At 38.0% G+C, this 19,177-nt stretch overlaps 1 long non-coding RNA gene and 1 pseudogene across 1 annotated transcript in view; both read left to right on the top strand.

Moving 5' to 3' along the window:
• Positions 1 to 19,177, top strand: part of LOC123001322 (uncharacterized) — a 265,092-nt gene that overhangs the window by 135,219 nt on the left and 110,696 nt on the right. The window contains exons 3-4 of the long non-coding RNA XR_008958026.1: positions 3,945 to 4,111; positions 5,478 to 5,646. This is a non-coding gene — a long non-coding RNA (uncharacterized LOC123001322). The remainder of the gene's footprint in view (positions 1 to 3,944; positions 4,112 to 5,477; positions 5,647 to 19,177) is intronic.
• On the top strand, positions 1,576 to 2,583 carry LOC113258912 (glyceraldehyde-3-phosphate dehydrogenase-like; annotated as a pseudogene).

Genomic DNA, 19,177 nt, shown 5'->3' with positions numbered 1-19,177 from the left:
CTCCTGGCAGCTGGAGAAATGGGTACCTGAGTCTTAGAGGGGGATTTGGGCAGTGGATCACAAAGTTCACCACAGTTCCCAGTAGAGATATGTTGAATGAATGATTGAATGGTCTTTTTGTAGTTACAAGCCTCTGGAATGTAGGTTCCTTTTGGTTTATTATATAGCAATTAGCATAGGACCTTCCATACAATAGTTGATTGATCAGTATGTCTTCAGTGAATATATGAAAGAATAAATTTTAGGGCTCTTGTTCATCAGTGACTATTCTCGGCCCCAGTCAATACTTTGGAGGTTTTAACTATAATCCTTCTGAATTACAGTTTTATACATTTGCCACTCCCACAAAGAAGGATGATGTAGGCTTACTATTTGTGTGGAACAGTGACTGGGAAGGTGTGGTGATGTGAGTGGGTACTACCTTAGCCCAACTGAACTGCAGCTCTGACTTTCAACCATGATGTAGAACCCACTAGGGCCTGGTGGATGTCAATTCACTGGCATGCACGCGCTTAGAAAGAGGCTGAGTCTTGTGTGCTGTGGAAATGCCTGAATACTTAAGAGCATACCAGCATGCTTACAAATTCTTTCTTGGAAACAGATTGTTGGTAAGTGCTTTATTTCCTCTCTAAATACATAGTTTGTCGCCACATGCATTAATTCTTCATTAAACGATGTCAACATTCTACTCGGCAGAAATAATTGTACCCTTTTCTTAGGTGCAATTATCCTGATGAAAGTAATTAGTCAACACAGCTACTTAAGAAGGAGCTCTGCATTTGGAAGAGCTTCAACTTATACGTACCATGTGGTAGGGATTTAGCTTGGCACTGGATTCAACTTGGCAACACGTACAGCTTCACAGAGGGCTTCTTGGTTGGGTTCCCCCCCCCATAAAGGTGATGTCCCAAGAAAATCCGGTGCAAAGAAAACATACTTACATGTATTAAGACCCAAAACATACCTGTTATTCTGACAAATTTATTTGTATACATTATTATTTTTAAATCCAAGTAAGAAAATAGGATCCTAATTTTGCTTTATTCTCTCCTGCCTGTTTGCCAACTCACTGGACCTTCAGCTAATGTTGTACATACACATAAATCTCTCCCTTGCCATCAACTATGCATGTAGATTTTGGATTTTGCTAAAACAAATAGAGGAAAGCAACTCTTTAATGGTGTGAGATCTGAAGCAGTTTGTGAGGGTGGACATTTCCTATGAAATTTTAAGCTCTTTAAGTTATTCTCAAACAGTCTCTTTCTGGGTAAAGAGGTAAAGAAATTATTTCAAAGACTCTCAAGTCTCCACTGCTAAATTTTCTGGGGGGGGGGGTGCTAATCTTGAGAAGGATTTGTGTTACACAGGTGTTTGCAATTGTCAAAATTTAGAATGATCATTTTTATTTCAAAGGAAAAGACTTGAAACAAATACTGAATTCTAATGATATGTATGCCAAAGTATTTATGGAGAAAGATACAAATGCCTGCAACTCAATTTGAAATGCATAAAAAATAATATGAGTTAGCTTTCCGCTCCTCTCTGTTCCACAGATAGCAACAACTTCTAGTGCAGTGCCAGGCACATCCTCGAGACGTGATGGTGAAGGTTGGAGTAAACCAGTCTGGTCGTTTTGGTCACCTGGTCACCAGGGCTGATTGTAACTCTGGCAAAGTGGGTATTGTCACTATGAATGACCCCTTCATTGACCTCAACTCCCTGGTCTATATGTTCCAGTATGATTCCACCACAGCAAATTCAATGGCACTGTCAAGGCTGAAAACAGGAAACTTGTCATCAATGGAAAACCTATCTCTATCTTCCAGGAACGAGATTCTGCCAACATCAAATGGGATGATGCTGATGCTGAGTATGTTGTGGAACCCACTGGAGTCTTCACTACCATGGAAAAGGTTGGGGCTCACTTGAAGGATGGGGCCAAGAGGGTCACTATCTCTGTCAACTTCTGACGCCTCCTTGTTTGTGATGGTTGTGAACCATAAGTATGACAATTCCCTCAAGATTGTCAGCAATGCCTCCTGTCCTGCCAACTGCTTGGCCCCTCTGGCCAAGGTCATCCATGACAACTTTGGCATCATGGAGGGACCCATGACTGCAGTCTATGCCATGTACCGCCGCCCAGAAGATATGGATGGCCTCTCTGGGAAGTTGTGGCATGATGGCCCAAGGGGTTAGCCAAAATATCATCCCTGCTTCTACTGGAGCCACCAAGGCTATAGCAAGATCATCCCTGAGCTGAATGGGAGGCTCACTGGCATAGCCTTCTGTGTCCCTACCCCCAACATGTCAGTCGTGGATCTGACCTGCTGCCTGGAGAAAACTGCCAAATACAATAAGATGAAGAAGGCATCAGAGGGTCCTCTCAAGGGTACCCTGGGCTACGCTGAGGACCAGGTTGTCTCCTACAACTTTAACAATGACATCTTCTCTTCCACTTTTAATGCTGCAGCTGGTTTTTCTCTCTGTGACCACTTTGTCAAGCTCATTTCCTGGTATGACCATGAATTTGGCTACAGCACCTGGGTAGTGGACCTTATAGTCCACATGGCCTCTAAGGAGTAAGAGTTCCCTGGACCACCAACCTCAGCAAGAGAAAGAGGAAGAGAGAATTCCTCAGCTCCTGGGGAGTCCTTGCCCCAACTTATTCCCCAAGACACTAAGAATCTCCCAACCTCTACACAGTTTCCATCCCAGACCCTCTTAAGAAGGGGAGGGATTTGGGGAGCCCTACATTGTCATGTACCATCAATAAAATATACTGTACCCAGCCAAAAAAAATATGAGTTGTTGGATAATATGAGTTGATGGGTAGGTAGAGAGTTATGTGATAAATCAAGTAGAGTGGGATGTTAATGGTAGAAACCAGGTCATAGGTATAAGGGTATTCCATGAAAAATTATTCAAACTTTGCTATATGTTGGAAAATTTCATAATAAAATACTGGAAATAATCACCATTGGCACTTCTCTTGCAGTGTCCTTGAGGCAAACTTTGATCAAAATGGGGTGAAAATTCAATTTATCCAATATTTACTAACTACCTTGACAAAATTTGGTGCTGGGTATGAGATTTCACTGAGATTCCTTGCTTAGTAGTCTTCCTCTTCTCTTAAGTACAGCTAGGGAGCAGTTACAACCTCTCCCTTTAACTCCACTTCCAGCAGGAAGAATATAGGCAAATGTATCCCAACAATTTAGGATTCATGGATTGATTTATTTAGGTCTTCCTTCCTTCCTTCCTTCCTTCCTTCCTTCCTTCCTTCCATCCATCCGTCCATCCGTCCATCCATCAGTGTGTACTCTGTTTCTCTGTTTGGTGTGAAGCATCGAAATAGTGTTTAAGACAGAGTTCTACAATAAAGAATCTTAAAGTGTAATGGAGATCTCAGCATGAAGTCACTATTCCTCCGAGTTCCACTCTGACCTTGTTATTCATACTTTCAGACAAAATCACTTCAAAATGAGGGATGTGATGTAAGATATATGGAAATACACTTCTGTGCATCTGGAAAACTTCAAAAGTAGCATTTTTTTTATTTTCCTGGTAATTTCTAAAGCCACAAAATATTCCAGTCACAAATAAAAAACCAAGGCTTTCCTGTGGGAAACTTTAGCGAAAACCTAACAAAACTTTCCCCAATTGGAGTAAACCATTAAATACTTAAAAGCATTTTAGTAGCATATAAAACCAAACCAAGTCCTCTGAAAATCATGGGCCAAATCAAATGCTAAGATTTAAAAAGTCCCAACTGAATGCATCTCACCCAGGCCCTGCCAAGGGAGTTACTGCTCCCTCCAGAGCTGTCTCCTTTTTTTTTTTTTTTATTGGTTTTAATTAAGTTTTACAGAATAAATTAGTTCACCATATTTGAATCACATTTGCACACAGAGATGAAAAGTTCTTCTTTCTCCATTCCAATTCAGGGCTTTACTGTGGAAAAAGTAATATATGTGTGATGCAACCACTATTGAAGCTCCAGTCAATAAAAAAAGTCCAGTGAAGTGGGAAGGAGAGGAAATGGGAATAGGAACCAAAGAGGAGGAAGCAGAAGCAAAGGAAGCAAATGGAGAGCAGAGAGGAAAAAACTAGGGTAAGTAGATAAAGCCACAGGCAGCCAATGATTTGGTACTCTTAGAGCAGAATGCTAGAAACTTACTGTGAGATTCTAAATACGTCTCTGGTTCCCTTTGCTTCCTCTCCAAAATCAGTAAACTGCTAGTTGAAAGTCTTCATAGCCCATTGTTTGCCATCAGAAACAAGAGTGCCAGGTAGTCTGTGATCCTAAGAATCAGTGGTCAAGATCCCAGGTTCTTGGCTTTTTAAAGATTTTATTTATTTATTTGAGAGAGGTGAGTGGGAGGTGGGGAGGGAAGGGCAGAGGTAAAGGAAGAGAGAGAATCTCAGGCAGACTACATGCTGAGTCCAGAGTCTGACACTGGGCTTGACTTCATGACCCTGAAATCATGACCTGAGCTGAAATCAAAAGTTGGATGATCAACTGACCGAACCACTCAGGCATCCCTATGACTTTTAGTATCACCTAGAACAGGAAAAAGATTTCTTTCACCTATTTCTGTTTTGGTACTAGAAATCCTAGATGGTCTTCTTTACCTGCTTTTGCCTCAGTTGATGCATATAATGAAAACCAAAGAAACAAAAAGCCCATGTTAGACTGAGGAGAGAGCTTGGAACTTAGAGTCATTACAAAGATGGTGCTTGTCTTTCTCTGTTTTTATTTTCCATCTTGAGAATTGGGATGACTGTGACTTGGGTTTCAAAATGATTTGGTTGATTATACATACACATTTCTGAAAGTATCATAGGATTTTATTCATTGGGATATTTAAGCTACATGGTACATTGTGGAAGTGGGAAATGAAGGGGGTATTGGGTATTCCTGGAAACAGACTCTGAGATGGAGATCAGTGTGCAGAGAATTATGAAATGCTTATGGTATTGACACCTGCATAAGCAAATGGAAGGAAGCAGAATTGGGCATAGGTTGAGTTTAGACTGTGATGGAGTCTCAACGCAGGTCTTAGCTAACTCATGGGGCTCTGAAGCTGGGACAGTCTTTCATAGTTGTTCCTTTTGGGGATCAGAGGCTAGGCCCTTATACTTCTGTATTGACCAGTCACTGGATGTGGGCGGCTCCATGAGACAGCATACTGTTTGGTGAGACAGCTCTCTTTAGCAGAGGGACTTCCTGAAGAGGGCTGGCGGCTGAGACAGTGGTCACGAGCAGCATTCCCAGCAACTGTGGGAATAAATCCTGCCTTCCTGGAGGGAGATTACAGCATCCACTATAAGGGTCATGTTTTTTTTCTTTCCCTTCTGTTATTCTATGTCTCCTAATATATGGCAGCCACAATCCCACATGGTTCTTTAGGTCTCTCCATAGGCATGTGGTTAGTCTGGGCTACTCCTTCTCAGTTTTTTCTTTTTTTCTGTTTCAGGTTGGTTCCCTGAGCAGCTAAAGCTGTGGCTTCAATTTCTCTACCAGCTTATCTTTCACCTTTGGTTTGAAATTGGAAAGACCAATGTGCCTCGATGGAGAAATTCTACCAACTCAGATTGCTAGACTGGGGAGGAGCAAAGCATGACCCACCAGTGAGAAATGTACAGGTACAGGATTGGTTTCTGCTAATTTTTCTGATCTGTTTGCTAGTGCAGAAATAGATGGTGGTTGTTTTTCTGTTTCTTGCTCGTAAGGAATGTTAATATGAGTTTCAAGTCAATCCACTAGTGGATCTATATATTTTCCTTGGAGAGCTTAAGAAGGGCTCACTAAATAATATTCTTTTCCACCCATCAATCTGTGTTAGGAAGATGTATGACTGGTATCTAAGGCGCTGTCAGTGTGTTATTTTCCATGTTCCTCTCACATGTCAAGTATAAAAATACAGCCTGTCAGTGTAAATGTGATATGGGGCATTGTTCAGAGAGACTGTGAAAAATCCTGCAGTGCTCCTTGATTCATCATTTCAACAGCCTAATCATTTCATAGCCCAGTCTAAACAAAACAGTTAAGGGCATTCCGACTTAGGGGGTACTGAATCAGGGTTGATTCAGAAAGGACCAAGAGATCCCATGAGAAAAAATGTTTTGGAGAAAACAGGAGAAGCCTTGTCTTTGTCCTCAATTTCATAGTTACTGGTCTTTTTTGGAAGGTTGTTTATCAGTTAATTATTCTCCACCACACCCTGCACCCTGACATTTTGCCAAAGCGGCCGGGAGGCCTCGTTAAATCAGAATTTCTACTTTCAGCTCACCTGTCACAGCTAAAAGCTCCCTCAAATGCATTGACATCGATTAATATTTAATGATTGAATAGTAGAAATATTGGCTCAGCACTTTTTACTTTTTCTTCCTTTAAATTAAAAAAAAAAACCCTTTAGAATGGACTCTGCTTCATGTGCGCTCAGCTCTAGATTTCTACAATGTGAAATTTATGTGGGTGTCAAGAAGGGTAAAAGACCAATGCCCTGTAGAAGGCAGTATGTGCTCCAGGAAAAGGCTAGCCTGTGATGGAGAGAGAGAAGTAACATTTAATTAGCACTCACTCTGCCAGGCACTATATATGAATTCCATAATTCATCTCCGATAGTCACAACACATCTACAAGGTGGGTGTCTTTATTTCATTTACAAATGAGGAAACAGCTTCAAAATAGTTAGAACACTTGCCTGAGGCCACATACTCAAATGGCAGCATCAGTATTTGAATCTTGCATTGTTCAGCCGCACGGTCCATACTCTTTCCAAACACATGTTGCCTCCCTGGGAACAGGAAGCCTGAGCCCAGTTGAGCCAGTGCCTCATTTGACTCCAGCAATCATTTCATGTCTTTGTGTCTCCATTTTTCCATCAGTGAACTAGGCTATAAGCCAAATCTTGAATTCTAATTTGGGTCGTTTTAGGACATTGAGATTCTGGTTTTAAATCAGGTTAGCTCTTAGTTCATATGAGCAATACCTACAGATAATTTTTTTATGGCATGCAGATGGAAAAGGAGACTAAGAAACATTTACTTCCAGGGTGAGTAATAACATATATAAATATGCTAAAAAAAAAACCTTAAAATAGGGGTGGTGTGCATTTTTAAGGAGACCAATCATTATAATAATGACGTTGGAGAAGAGGCATGCTCAGGTAGAAATAGAGAAGGCTTTGGATCAGATAGGTGAGTTAAATTCTGCTTCTGGTTCCCATTAGCTCTGAAACTGGGGCAAATTTTGTAACCCCTACAAGCTTTGGTTTCCTCATAAATAAAATAGGGATAATAATAACTATTTCACAGAATTTTTGTGAAGAAGGGAAGAGGTAATATATTAAAGGGGCCTTCAATAGTGTTTGGCACATAGTGGGTACCTGTTAAATAAGAAATTGGTATTATTAATATTAAAAAAGAAATATCAGTCATTATCAACCTTCATAAGTATCCCGGTTAGTTCAATTTGTCATTTGTTGACAGAGAGCAACTAGACACATGCCAAAAGGGAACATAGATGAAGACACAAAGAAGTCATTTCGATAACTCGACATCCTAGGTATAGTGAAATTCATGAGTAGTGGGTTTCAGTGAGTAGAGAGGGGACAACTTAATTCAGCTTTGAGGGTCAGAAGAGGCCTCCTGAAGGAGATACCTGCCCTGAGTTCTAAGGCATACAGAAGGTTTGCCAGGAGTTGCGGATTGCTGGCTGTCCCACAAAGTCTGTTCTCTCCTCTGTAGAACTAGCGATATAGCTTTGCATATGGTGCCCAGTTTGAGACAATGTTACCCAGCCTCCTTTGCAGCTTGGGTGTGGCCTTTCGCCTAGTTTATCATCACTGCTTTGTGTGTGTACAATCTGCATCCATTGCTTCAAAGAAGTGGCCTATTCACTCACCTGTGTGTGGACATTTTGGTTGTTACAAATATGACAAAACTTTTCAAATTGCATACCTTAAATATGTGCAGTTTAATGTATATAAAGTATACTTCAATAAAGTATAAACCAAATAACTAGGGAAAAAAAAGAAAATAGCTTGCCCTTTAGTTTTTCTTTTTCTCCTTCCTGTGGGCTGGACTACAGATGTGGTAGTGACTCAGATTTGAAAATGCAGTCAGAAACAACATCCTAAGAGATGTCAGAGCAACAAGAGAGTAGGTGTCTGGGTCATGCTAGTATTATGGCACAGAGCTGCCATGTTAGCTTGGAATTATTCTTTGGATTGGCGGATGAAGCAGATACTGCCATCTATCTCATTTAAGTCATGTGTTTTGGGGTATTTTTGTTATAGCAGCATAGTCTATACCCTAAATATACTACACTAGGCAACAATACCAACATAATCACTTAGTATATCTCAAAGGATTGTCCATGTACCATCTTCATTAGAATGACCTGGGCTGCATATTAAAATGCAAATTTCAGTCATCATGAAGCCAAATTCTTGAGAGATAGTAGTGCAGGAGAACTGCATTTTAAGCATGCTCTTGAGTGATGCCTGTACAAACTGAAGATACAATTATCCTGGATTATTAACTTTCTGCTTTTTTTAGGGCCTTTGGAAAATGTTCCAAGACAGTAGATGGGCATTGACCTTTTGGTATTTGTGAGTAAGGTTATTCATAAGAGGTCATGAGAGTAAAATCAGGAGGATTTTTCCAGTTATGCTTAGAAATCTGTGTGAGAATCATTGTTAATACTCTTTTAGCTTTGCTATCCGGTCTGTGGATAGCAGCCTCAATGTCATATTGGAGCTTTCTAGAAATGCAAAATCTCAAGCCCAGCCCAGACCTACTGAATCAGAATCTGCATTTTAGCAATATCAGTAGGTGATTCATATGCATATTAAAGTTTGAAAAGCAGAGCTTTGTAATCCCTTTCCTTGGAAATAAGTCTCTGAATGAGGCTGACATTTATACAAGTGGCAGCCATAGTTAAGAATTCATTGGGCAACCTCCAAAATGGTACAGATGGTTCTAGAAGTCAGTGGGTATACAGTTGACCCAGAAGTGAGATTCCTGAATCTTATTTTCTAAGGAACCTCCATATTTTTTTCCATAGTGGTTGTACTGACTTATGTAACCACCAGTAGTTCACAAGAAGTCCCTTTTCTCCACAACCTTTCCAGCACTTGTTATGTCTTCTCTTTTTTGATAACAGTTATTCTACAGTTTGGAGGTGATATCTCATTGTGGTTTTGATTTGCTTTTCTCTGATGATTAGTGAGATTAAGCACCTTTTTCATGTCCCTGTTGGCCATTTGTATATTGGAAAAATATCTATTTGAGTTCTTTGTCCATCTGTCAAATGAATTGGATTATTTGGTCTTTTTGGTATTGAGTTGTATGAGTTCCTTGTATATTTTGAATATTAACCCTCGACTGGATATTTGGTTTGTAAATATTTAATTTCATTCCTTAGTTTGCCTTCTCATTTTGTGCTGTGTAGAAGCTTCTTAGTTTGATGTGATTCCACTTGTTTATTTTTGCTTTTGTTATTTGTTCTTTTGGTGTCATATCCAAAAAAATTATTGCCAAGACCAATGTCAAAGAGCTTTTCCTTATGTTTTCTTCTAGGAATTTTAAGTCTTGTGTTTAAGCCATTAATCCGTTTTGAGTTAATTTTTGTGAGTAGTGTATGATAGGGGTTCAATTTCATTGTTTTTTTTGCATGTGAATATTCTATTTTCTTTTCTTTTTTTTTTTTTAAGATTTTATTTATTTGACAGAGAGACAGCCAGCGAAAGAGGGAACACAAGCAGAGGAAGTGGGAGATGAAGAAGCAGGCTCCCAGGGGAGGAGCCTGATGCAGGGCTTGATCCCAGAATGCTGGGATCATGCCCTGAGCCTAAGGCAGATGCTTAATGACTGAGCCACCCAGGCGCCCCTATTCTGTTTTCTTAGTACCATTTATTGAAGAAACTGTTTTTCCCTCTTGAAAAAAAAATGTGTTTCCCTTTTCAAGCATTATTTGACTGTGTCAGCATGGGTTTATTTCCAGACTCTCAATTCTATTCCATTGGTTTACATGTCTGCTTTTATGCCAGAACCATACTGTTTTAATTACTATAACTTTGTAACATAGTTTGAAATCAGGATGTGTGATGCCTCCATCTTTATTCTTCTTTCTCAAGGTTGCTTTGGCTATTTAGGGTCTTTCATGGTTCCATATGAACTTTAGGATTGTCCTTTCATTTCCATAAAAAAAAAAGCCATTGAAATCTTGATAGGAATTGCATTGAATCTATAGATGGCTTTGAGTGGTATGGACATTTAAGAATATTCATTCTTCTGATACCTGAATATGGGATATCTTTTCATTTATTTTTATCTTCTTCAATTTCTTTCTCTAATGTCTTATAGTCTTCAGTGTACAGATTTTTCACCTTTTCGGTTAAATTTATTCTTAAGTATTTTATTGTTTTCGATGCTATTGTAAATGAGATTGTTTTCTTTATTTCTTTTTTGGAAAGCTTGTTGATAGTATATAGAAATAAACATATTTTTGTGTGCTGATTGTGTATTCTGTAACTTTCCTGAATTTTTTCATTAGTTCTAAAGTTTTTTTGGTAGAGCCTCTAGGGTTTTCAATATATAAGATCATATCATCTGCAAACAGATAATTTTACTTCTTCCTATTCTCTAATTATTTCTGCACTATTCTTTATTATTTCTTTTCTTCTGCTAACTTTGTTAGCTTGTTCTTTTTCTAATCCCTTGTGGTATAATGGTAGGTTGTTTATTTGAGATCTTTCTTTATTCTTAATATATGTGTTTATAGCTGTAAGTTTTCCTCTTAGAACTGCTTTTGCTGCATCCCATAAATTTTAGTATGTTATGTCTCCCCTGTGTTTTATGTCAAGATATTTTTTCATTTTCCCTTTGATTTATTCTTTAATCTATTTGTTATTAAAGATAATGTTGTTCAATTTCCACATATTTGTGATTTTCCAGATTTCCTTCTGTTATTGATTTCTAGATTCATATCGTTTTGGTCAGAAGATATAATTGATATAATTTCTATCTTCTTGATTTCTATTGAGACTTGTTTTGTGGCCTAACATATGATCTATTCTAGAAAATGTTCCATTCCATGTGCACTTCAGAAAAGTCCACCTATTTTTTCAATTAGACAATTTTAATTGCATTTTTTTCTATTGAAATTTGGAATTTGTCTTGCATGTTGCCTGCACTTATGACAAACAAATGTGAACAACACCATAATGTGTCCATGGATATTTCAAGTACAATATATTAATTTTCTGCTCAGGCAGAATTACTGTCCCTATCGTAGGAATAAATATTCATTAAAGGTCCTTAAAGCAGGTCCCTGGGTGGTTTATCCATAATTGTTTTGACTGTATTCAATAGTTTGATTTCTTGAATGGGATTAAAAGGCCCTAAAGGATGCCCTGCGTTTAGTAGACCAGTCAGGGCCCATTTGGCTTATTACTCACTGGGGATGAGGTTTGTATGTTTGGAGAAAGATTATTGGGTTTCTCTCTTCCCATTGTTGAGGGTTGGGGGTATCAGAGGATTAATTTAGAAGTCCTGTCTGGGTTGAGGTGGAGAATAACAGATCAATATGAATTAGTCAATTGTTAATGATAATAATAACAGTTTACACAACTATAACCATAGTACTAACACAATAGATTATTTATTGAATATTATCTCTGAGTCTTACATATATTACCCCATTTAAATTATCAAAAAAATTATGATAAACTGAGTCTTAGAAAAACTAAGTGATTTGTCCAAGATCATATAGCTAGATGAGTGGAGCAACTGGTGCTTGCCCTCAGTTTCACCAATTTTAAGGTACAAAGCCAACAAAAATCCAGCTAATTAAGATGTGAGAAGAAATTAAATGAACAAGATATAAGGTCATTTGGATGAAATCTGAAGGTACAGGCTAATTTTTGTTTGATGGACATTCATGGGAGTTTGGCTCACCAGGGTCCATTTCTCCTTCTTACCAGCACCTTGGATTTGTGGGGGATTTACCTCTTTTCCTCAGGGTTCCATATGGTGGATCCCAATCAGGAGTCTTGCTCTCACTGATAGAAGGAAGAGGCTTGTGATCTAAAGTCTACTGGACACTGACTCTCTGAAGGTTGAATATTGAACAGAGTAACAAGCAGACAGTGCATGATCAGAGTTTAATAACCTGGAGGGTAGCCAGACTCTTCCTTCTGTGAGTTAATTCCTCTAGTTCCTACAGTCCTTGATTCCAGGTTTCCAGGTTGCCAATTCTCCTGTCTCTTTCAAACTTGGTCTCCAACTTACCTGTCAACTCTCTGATTTCCTAGAATATTTTGAACATATTTCCTTTGGCTTAAATGCGCCAACGTGCAATTGATTGATTGCAACCAAGAACCCTGATTGCCACACCAGAATTGTATTTTAATCCACACCTTATGCCCTCATGGATAGGCCAGGAATATTTAAGATCTGGTTGAGACATAGAAGTGATGCTTCTGCTTCTGCACAATACTGAAAAATAATTATTAAAATATTATTACTTTATAAACAATAAATAAAAGTAAATTAATTTCTAGGGAATAGGTATGAACTTTTGAAAGGAGGGGATAAGATGAAGCCAGGGACCATCAGTTTGAATAGCAGAACTTTTCTACCTATCGTTCAATGGCACAGTCTTTAATTCAGTATATATGTACTTAAAATTTCCTGCTAAGCAAAATTTCATTTAAAAAAATATCAAAGCAAACACTTAGAAGACATTTCAGTGATCTGCAGGGCTTTGACCATCAAAATAATAAAAATGGAATTTCTGACATGGGTTCACATTATGCACTCCTTCTTCTACTTGGAGACCTGAACAAGGAGGTCAGTCTTTAAAATAATGAACATAGTCAGAGAGTCAGAATACCATGCAGTGGGGGAGAGGAGAACTTTCCTCTTAGGTACCAGAGTCATGATAGGTAAAATGGGGGTTAAGGACTACTGGACTCTGGCAGTTAATACTAGAAGCTGAACCTGCCAATGAGTATTTCCCCTGAGTTGTAAGACGGTATTCAGCCTACACCTGAGTCCACAAAAAAAAAAAATAATTGAGGAAAATTCACGTATTTTTTGTCTATTGGGGAAAAAAATCGATAAAGATCTTTCCTTGTTGATGGAAAAATAAACAGAAAAACAAAATAAACTATGGGGAAATATTAATAACCCTGCATCGCAAAAGAAGAGAGCACTAGCATAAAGACTTAGAAGAGGAGCATACCCCAGAAGATGATTTGTTATAGTAAACAGAAGAGAATTTTAGAAAATTGGATCATCAGTAGTGGAATGCAAGACATCTTGTCCCCAGAAAACAGTACTAGAATGTCATAATGAGAGACATTCGAAGAGCTAAAAATGAAGATTTCTGAGTGAAAAAAGGATTTTTAGAACAGCAAAATCTCAACTGCAGGATAAAATTGAATAGCAGTAAAGAATGATATGGCACTGACACAAAAATAGACACATAGGTCAATGGAACTAAGTAGAGAGCCTAGAAATAAACCCACAACTATATGCCAATTAATCTATGACACAGAAGGCAAGAATATGCAATGGGGAAAAGACAGTGTCTTCAATAAATGGTGTTTGGAACACTGAACAGCTACATGTAAAAAACTGAAACTGGACCACCTTTTAACACCTCGAAATGGATGAAAGACCTAAATGTGAGGCCTGAAACCATAAAGATCCTAGAAGAGAACACAAGCAGTAATTTCTCTGACATTGGTCATAGAAACATTTTTCTAGGTATGTCTCCTAAGGCAAGGGAGATAAACACAGAAATAAACAATTGGGACTACATCAAAATAAAAAGCTTTTGCACAGCAAAGGAAACCATTAATAAAACAAAATGACAACCTACTGAATGGGAGAAGATATTTGCAAATGGTATATCCAACAAGGGTTAATATCCACACTACAGAAAGAACTTATACAACTCAACACCAAAAATCCCCAATCTGGTTAAAATATGGGCAAAGGACCCAGATAGACATTTTTCTTTTTTTTTTTTCTTTTTTTCTTTTTTTTTTTTTTTTAAGATTTTATTTATTTATTTGACAGAGATAGAGACAGCCAGTGAGAGAGGGAACACAAGCAGGGGGAGTGCGAGAGGAAGAAGCAGGCTCATAGCAGAGGAGCCTGATGTGGGGCTCGATCCCATAACGCCGGGATCACGCCCTGAGCCGAAGGCAGGCGCTTAACCGCTGTGCCACCCAGGCGCCCCCCAGATAGACATTTTTCTAAAGAAGATATACAGATGGCAGATATGTGAAAAGATGCTCAATGTCACTAATCATCAGGGAAATGTAAATTAAAACCACAAGAGATAATCACTTTACACCTGTTAGGAAGGTTAAAATAAAAAAGACAAGAAATAATAATAAGTGTTGACAAAGATGTAGAGAAAAAGGTACGCTTGTACACTGTTTTAGGAATGTAAATTGGTATAGCCACTGTGGAAAACAGTCTGGAATTAAAATAGAAAAAAATTTTAAATAGAAATACCGTATGATCCAATAATTTGACTATTGGGTGTTTAGCCAAAAAAAAAAAAAAATGAAAACACTAATTTGAGGGGGCCTGGGTGGCTCAGTTGGTTAAGCATCTGCCTTTGGCGCAGGTCATGATCTCAGGGTTCTGGGATTGAGCCCCACGTCAGGCTTCTTGCTCAGTGGGGATTTTGCTTCTCTCCCTCTGTGCCTCCCTCCTGCTCATGCTCTCTCTCTCTCCTCTCTCAAATAAATAAATAAAATCTTAAAAAAATAAAACAAAAAGCCCACTAATTTGAAAAGATATATTCACCCCTATGTTTATTGAAGCATTATTTACAATAGTCTAGATATGGAAACAACCCGAGTGTCCATCAGTAGACGAATGCATAAGGAAGATGTGGTGTACATGTGTGTGTCCGTGCACACACACACAATGGAGTATTACTCAACCATAAAAAAGCATGAGATCCTGCCATTTGAGACAACATGGATGGACCTAGAGCGTATGCTAATTGAAATAAGTCCGACTGAGAAAGACAAATACCATATGATTCTACTCATAAATGGAATGAATATAAAACAAATGAACAAAAAGCAGAATCAGACCTATAAATACAGAGAACAAACTGGATGGTTGCGAGGGGGTGTGGAGAGGATGGGCAACATGCATGAAGGGGAGTGGGAGGCATAGGCTTCCAGGCATGGAATGAATAAGTCACAGCAAGAAAAGTACAGCATAAGGAATATAGTCAATGATATTGTAAGGGCAATGCTTTGGGACAGATGTTAGCTATACTTGTGGAGGGTGAACATAGAATAATGTATAAATTTCTCAAATCATTATGTTGTACACCTGAAACTAATATAACATTGTATGTCAACTACACCAAAAAAAAAAAAAAGAATAGCTCAGACACTATAGAAAATTAAATCAGTGACTCATTGAGCAAGCTCTAGCACTCTTACAAAATGCAGAGGAAAAAAGGATAAAAAGATGAAAGCGATGAAGGAGAAGATTGTGGCTATACAAAGCAGAGACTGCAGATGAAACTGAATGGCTTTAGGTGTTAAAGAGGAGGAAACAAGCACAACTGGAGACGAAGCAATAATCAAAAACATATGTTAAGTAAAAAGCAGTTTCTCCCAGTCCTCTAAAGACAAGTATCAAGAATAGGAGGATTCACTGTCTGCTGGACAGAATCAAAGAAAAGAGAACCACACTTGAACATGACTGGCCAAAATGTTTGAATTAGAAGAATAAAAATAAATCCTACATTTGCCCAGGCAGAAAGAAAAATGTTGCCTACAAAGGCTGACCTTAACCTCTCTGTAATAGCAAATGTCAGAATTTGAGAAAAATCCTAGTGCTTTTGGGTGGAAAGTTTGTAACTCAAGAATTTTAAAAGCATCCAGATTGTCTTTCACGTGTGACAGCCACAGAAAGACCTTCACCATTATTCAAAGGCTCAGAAACTGCTCATTGATATGATTCTTCTATTTAAAAATATCATTTAAAAATATACTAAAACCATGCAGGAGATAAAAAAGAAAATGAGTAAGAAGAGGAGTTCTAGGCATTGTGTTGATTAAGTCACACTTTGCATTCTAAAATCAATAATACATTGGATTTTGTAATTTGAAGCCTGAAGGCATTACATGGCTTAGCTTAGCCTTGTGGCATTTCCCTCTCTGCACTCTTACTTTTTCCACTTTCTTGGCACCAAATATAACTTGTGAGCTGTATCATTTAGTACGCTGTGCTCCCTTTCAGGTGAAACCCCTTGCGGCATTCACGATATTCTTTTCTATAAGTGCTTGTTGACAATGGCTGACCTATGTGCAACGCTGAGTTAAGAAAGCCCAGAAAATGACTAAACAAAAGATTTGTCTTTGTTCTACACAAAAGTAAAGTGAGTATCTATATTCTGGCCATTTACGGTGCCAGAAATCTTGAATGACAGTTTTCTGTACTTTTCAAACACATATTGAATGACTCTATTTCTTGGGATTTAATCTGGAAAAGATTATAAACAACCCAGTGGAAAATTCTGTCACCAAGGCTCTCTTCCCAGCTGTTCCTCACTTTAACTGTATAAAACAGTTAAGTGTATTAAAAGGCTATAAGAAAAATGCAGCTAAATGTTAAAAACATTAGCCAGCAAGTGGTAGGATTTGAGGTTATTTCATGTTTTTTTTTTCCTTGCGGTTTGCTGTAGTATATCGCAACGGAGCATATTTTACTGTTATAATTAGGAAGGAATTGAATTTAAAAACCACAATATTCAAAGAATATAAACAGGCAACTCACAAAAGCAAACACCTGAGTGATCAGGAAACATGAAAAAATATTCTGCCTCAGAAGTAGTCAGGGAGGGGCGCCTGGGTGGCACAGCGGTTAAGCGTCTGCCTTTGGCTCAGGGTGTGATCCCGGCATTATGGGATCGAGCCCCACAACAGGCTCCTCCGCTATGAGCCTGCTTCTTCCTCTCCCACTCCCCCTGCTTGTGTTCCCTCTCTCGCTGGCTGTCTCTATCTCTGTCGAATAAATAAAATCTTTAAAAAAAAAAAAAAAAGAAGTAGTCAGGGAAATTCAAAATAAAACCTCAGTATATGTTTTCATACCCATAAGAATGGTCAGTCATTTAAAAGTTTGGCTATAACTTTGATGGTGAGGATATGGTGTGGAACTCTTACGCCCTATTGTGAAAATATAAATAAGCACAAGCTTTTAGAAGTTAATATGATGATATCTAGGAAAGTTAACAATGTACATATTCATGACCCAGCAAATATACTTTTAGGTTATCACGGCATTGCTTATAATGACAAAAATGTGTATACAAAACCCACCAAAAGGAAAAAAAATGGATAAAATATTTGTGGCATATTTTGCATTGTAATTAATTGAACATGAGCTACAAAAAACACAATGTGGAATAAGCCTGAAAAATATAACATTGAGAGAGGAAATGCAGGTTACAAAGGAATATTTATAGCACAATCTCAATTTTCTAGGTTTAAAAACATAAAAATCAAACCCTTTTATTTATGGATATAAATATGTAGTCAAATTTTAACAGTATACCAGGAGATGATAAATTCAAGGTGGTGGTTATCTTTGGGAAGGGATGTAAAATAGGGAAGGGGAAACACAAGGGGCACTGAACATTCTACAGTGTTTTTTCTTTCTTCTTGAGAAAACAAAAATCTGAGGCATGAATATGAAGATGTTAATATCTGGCAAAGCTGATGCAGTAGGTAGATACATTTTATTTATTGGAATAGTAGGTACAATTTTATCTGCTTGAAATACAGCATAGTAAAAAGAAAAATGAAATATTAATAATATATTTTGTTTGTAATATATCTTTTTATAAATATAAACATAAAGTCTATTTATAATTTTAGTGTGCCATATGATCACAAGCAGAGAAAATATTTATAACATAAAAACTGGAAGGAAACACAGTACAAATCAAATACTGGTTACATCTGGAGGGTGGGGCTATATATGATTTTTAAATTCTTTTATTTTATTTTTCTGTATTTTTAAAATGTTCATTGAGATGATGCTATTTTTACAGTTTAAAACATAAAAAATTATAAAAATACGGTAAAAATGTATGCTTGGGCCCTGTGTAGGGTCTCTAATGTCATGCTAGGTTTTTGGCTTTATCCTATGGACTACTAGTTCCCAAATTGTGACCCTTGAGATGTTAATTTGTGTCCTGGGAAGTACAAGGGTTCCAAGGTCAATAAGTTTAAAAAATGATGTCTCTCAGGCTTCCTGCTTGAAGAAGAATAATACATATTTATATAGTAAAGACTCTGAAAATTTCTGCAGTGAAAAAAAAAAAAAACAAAAACCACACAACAAAAACTTAGTATTTTTTCAACCCTGAGTTTCCTAAATACAATGATTATAGATCCTTTTATCAAGGAGTATTTTTTTTTAATCATTTGAGGGATATTAGTTTTCAGTAGACACAGTTTACAAAACTAGCTCTTAATCACAAAGATATCCAAAACCTCATATAGAAAGTAACATGATTGGGGCACCTGGGTGGCTCAGTTGGTTAAGTGTCTGCCTTCGGCTCAGATCATGATCTCAGTATCCTAGGATCCAGCCTGCGTAGGGATCCCTGTTCAGCGGAGAGCCTGTTTTTCCCTGTCCCTCTGCTGCTCCCCCTGCTTGTGTTCTCTCTCTCTCTAATAAAAAAATCTTTAAAAAAAAGTAGCGTGATTACAAGAGAGATTCTGGACATTGAAAGTGGCAGTGTTGGGCAAGATAGATTGGAGGTGATGGAGACTGGAGTCAGAGAGGCCAAATTGCAGTAGATAAGTGGCATGCTATAAGGGCTTCAGTACATTACTGATGGTCTTAGCCAATCAGCACCACAACCATGCTCCTAGCACACAATAAACACGTATTTCCCACATATCTAAGTCTGCTGGGATTTGGCTTATTTGGCCCCACACTGCAGGTTAGATCAAGATCTATTTCACATATCTCATTGTCATTAAACAAGAGATTACCCAAGATACGCTCTTCCTGTGGCAAAATACAGCTTATTTCAAGTCTTCTGTCAGGTTAGCTCACATCGCATTGGCCAAAGCAAATCCTGTGGGTGGCCAAGCCCAAAACAAGA

Source organism: Ursus arctos, unplaced genomic scaffold (genome assembly GCF_023065955.2).
Source record: "Ursus arctos isolate Adak ecotype North America unplaced genomic scaffold, UrsArc2.0 scaffold_7, whole genome shotgun sequence".
In the NCBI taxonomy this organism is placed as follows: Eukaryota; Metazoa; Chordata; class Mammalia; order Carnivora; family Ursidae; genus Ursus; species Ursus arctos.
Note: the sequence above shows the minus strand (reverse complement) of the source record. Positions and strands in the feature narration are given on the sequence as shown.